Source organism: Humulus lupulus, chromosome 3, assembly GCF_963169125.1.
Source record: "Humulus lupulus chromosome 3, drHumLupu1.1, whole genome shotgun sequence".
NCBI classification, from domain to species: domain Eukaryota; kingdom Viridiplantae; phylum Streptophyta; class Magnoliopsida; order Rosales; family Cannabaceae; genus Humulus; species Humulus lupulus.
The window spans coordinates 261,911,863-261,915,848 of record NC_084795.1 but is presented as its reverse complement, the minus strand read 5'-3'; positions in this window follow the sequence as shown (position 1 = coordinate 261,915,848).

The window sequence follows — 3,986 nt, the reverse complement described above, 5'->3', positions numbered from 1 at the left end:
CAGTCTCGCACGGCGGAGACGAGGCGACGTGGGAAGAATCCATCACGAAATAACCAAGCAATGAGTTTTACCAGTGATGAGTCCGGAGAGACCAGGTTGGTCAGCAAGCATGACCGAGGTCATAAGAATACCGGAAGCCGCAAAAATTGTCACGACCTGCAAGACCACCTGAATCAGAGTCGGGGTAATGGTGACCAAATGAATCCTGACTTGAGGAATCGCTTGAATAGGCGTAGAGATCCCATGCGGAGACGTGAGCCTGGGATTGTGATCGATGACAGCCGATTCCAGACAGTACCTCCTACGGACCCAGTCCAAGAAAGAATCGATCAGCTTGAAAAAGCCTTTAGGCTTTTGAAGAATGAACCAGGAAATGGTCGATATGAGGACTCTGACGAGGAGCTCGAGCCATTTGCTCCTCATATTTCCAGTACTCCATTTCCTCAAGGGTTCCGGATCCCTCACGTCCCAACGTTCGAAGGAAAGACCGACCCGTGTAGTCACCTGAGCACGTTCAACACTATCACGAGAGCCAGTAACGTGGGTTACGAGCTCAGGTGCATGTTGTTTCCAACATCATTGGCAGGACCTGACAAAAGTTGGTTCGAAAAATATAAGAGACACTCAATAACTTCTTGGGAGCAGTTGTCTAAAGACTTTAAGAAGCAGTTCAGAGCAATGATGGGGGTCAGACCAGAGGCATCCACCTTAACTAACGTCCGACAACAGCCGGGCGAAACATTAAAAAGTTACCTAACAAGATTTAATCTGGAAGTTGCCCGAGCTCGGGACGTGGATGACAGTGGGCACCTAATGGCTATCCGAGCTGGTGTATTGTTGGGAAGTGCCCTTTGGGACGATATGCAAGGGAAACCGGTAAGGTTAATAACCGAGTTCAACAGACGAGCGCAAAGGTTTGTCAATGTAGAGGAAGCGAGGTCGACGCTTAATGCGACTTCCCAGCCCGAAACTACAACGATAAACATCAACTCTGCCTCAACCTCAGCGGACCCAGCAGCTCCAAAGCCTGCCACGGAGAACCCCTCCAAGAGGAAAAAGAATGAAGGAAGTAACCCCGAAGCCGAGGGAGGAAAGAAAAAGAAAGGGGAGAGTTATTTCTCCGTGTATAGAGTATACACTGAGCTCAATGAGTCTCGGGAGAACATACACCTGGCTAATGAAAACCAAGTCCCCTTTAGGCGTCCGGACCCGATGAGAAATCAAAAATCCAAGAGGGATTCCAGTAAGTATTGCCGGTTCCATAGAGTCACCGGCCACACAACCGATGAATGTCGACAACTGAAGGACGAGATCGAAGGATTGATCTCGAGAGGTTACTTCCGGCAGTATGTCAAAAACCAGAATACCAGTCAGGCAGTCGCGAGCCAGAGAATAGCCGCGCCTTCGATGACACAAAACAATAGTTCCCGAGCTCGGGAAGAAGACAGGCCCCCGCCGATAGATGGAGAGGATGTAATAACCATCTCGGGAGGGCCGCATCTCGCAGGAGTGGGCAGGAACGCTTAAAAGAGATATGTTAACGAGCTGAAGACTGGGGACGAGTCTCCTTATGAACCCGAACCTAGGGCTCCCAAAATTCAGAGGATTGAGACACAACCAATAACCTTCACCGAGGAAGACGCATCCCATGTCCAGTTTCCTCACCACGATCCGCTGGTCATTACTCTTCAGCTGGCCAACAAAAGGGTCCACCGAGTTCTCATAGATAATGGGAGCTCAGTCAACATCCTTTACAAAGCAACCCTCGAGAAGATGGGACTCTCCCTTCGCAACCTGAAAGCGTGTGCAACTACTTTGTACAGCTTTTTAGGAGAAGGAACCGCCTGCATGGGATCCATCGAGCTCCCCGTGACCTTGGGAGGCTACCCAGTCTTGGCAACCAAGATGATGGAGTTCGTGGTAGTAGATTTACCATCAGCCTACAATGTGCTGCTCGGGAGACTCGCCCTGGTCGGGCTGGGGGCAGTTTCATCAGTAAGGCATTTGGCCCTTAAGTTCCCAACCCCTAGCGGGTTCGGGACATTGAAAGGAGACCAATTAGCAGGGAGGGAATGTTACAGCTTCTCCTTGAGAGGAAAGAAATAGACAAGCGCACAAGCACTCATCATCATACAAAACAAAGATGGAACGGTCTTAGAGATTGATGAAGAGATTGATCCAAGGATTGAGGAGAAAGTTGACCTCGAACCCTTAGAGGAGCTCGAAGAAATTCAGCTCGAGGAAGCTGATCCCTCGAAGAAGGTGAAGGTCAGAAAACACCTCCAAGATGAGGCAAAATAGCAATAAATTTGCTTTTTGAGGAAAAACCAGGATGTCTTCGCGTGGTCACACTCAGACATGGTGGGGATAAGCCCGAATATAGCAAGCCACGCACTAAACATAGACAAAAGCTTCCCCCTGAAGCAGCAAAAGCGAAGACAGCTGGACGAAGACAGAAAGAAAGCACTGAAGGAGGAGGTTGATAGGTTAAAGGTAAACCGATTCATAAGGGATGCTTTTTACCCTGACTGGGTAGCCAATCCGGTGTTGGTCCCGAAGCCCAATGGGACGTGGTGAACCTGTATTGATTACTCAGACCTAAACAAAGCTTGCCCAAAAGACTGTTTTCCGTTACCAAGGATTGACCAGCTCGTGGACGCCACGACAGGGTATGGCCTGATGTCGTTCATGGATGCTTATTCTGGATATAACCAGATTCCCATGCATGCCCCCGACCAAGAACATACGAGCTTCATCATGGATAAAGGGCTATACTGCTATAATGTCATGCCATTCGGGCTCAAGAATGCTGGAGCCACATACCAGCGGCTCGTAAACATGATGTTTTCAGAACAAATAGGGAACAACATGGAGGTTTATGTTGATGACATGCTTGTCAAGTCTCAACTCGACAAGAACCATGTTGATGACCTCGAAGAGTGCTTCGGTGTGCTCAGGAAGTATAACATGAAGCTAAATCCTCAGAAGTGCACTTTTGGGGTGTCCTCAGGAAAATTTCTGGGCTTTATTGTAAACTCTCGTGGAATCGAGGCTAACCCTGACAAGATTAAGGCCCTGATTGACATGCCCTCACCTCGGAGGCACAAAGATGTCCAAAGCTTGACTGGCAGGATGGCAACCCTAAGCAGATTCATCTCGAAATCTACGGACCGTGGTCTTCCATTTTTTAACTTATTAAGGGGAGGTAAGAAATTTGAATGGACGGAGGAATGCGAGCTGGCTTTTCAGGAGCTCAAAAAGCACCTTGCAGAACCACCCATCCTGTCGAAACCTAAAACGGGAGAAATACTGTACCTATACCTTTCAACCACCGAACACGCGATAAGCGCAGTGCTCATTCGAGAAGAAGAGAAGGTGCAAAGACCCGTCTACTGCATCAGTAAAAGATTACTGGGGGCAGAGTCAAGATACCCATTGATGGAGAAACTCGCACTCAGTTTAATTCATTCATCTCGAAAACTCCGCCCTTACTTTCAGGCGCATCCCATCCATGTGCTGACTGATCAACCGCTTAGGCAAGTCTTGTCTAAACCAGAAGCTTCAGGTCGACTTCTTAAATGGGCTGTTGAGCTCAGACAGTTCGAGATCACCTACCACCGAGAAAGACCATTAAGGCACAGGCATTGGTGGACTTCATAGTGGAATGTATTGGAATAGCCGACGACGAGGTAATAACCACGGCCCACGAGCTGTGGAAACTTTACGTCGACGGCTTATCAAATGAAAATGGAGCGGGGGCAGGGGTCATTCTGGTTACCCCCGCAGGGAGTAGATTTCATTCTGCCTTAAGATTCGGCTTTAAAGCGTCGAATAATGAGGCCGAATACGAGGCTTTACTCGCGGGACTTCGTATAGCAAAGGAGCTCAAAGCAAGAGCTATACATTGCTACAGTGACTCCCAGCTCATGGTTAGTCAAATCCTAGGAGAATACCAAGCTCGTGGTACAAGAATGGCAGCTTATTTG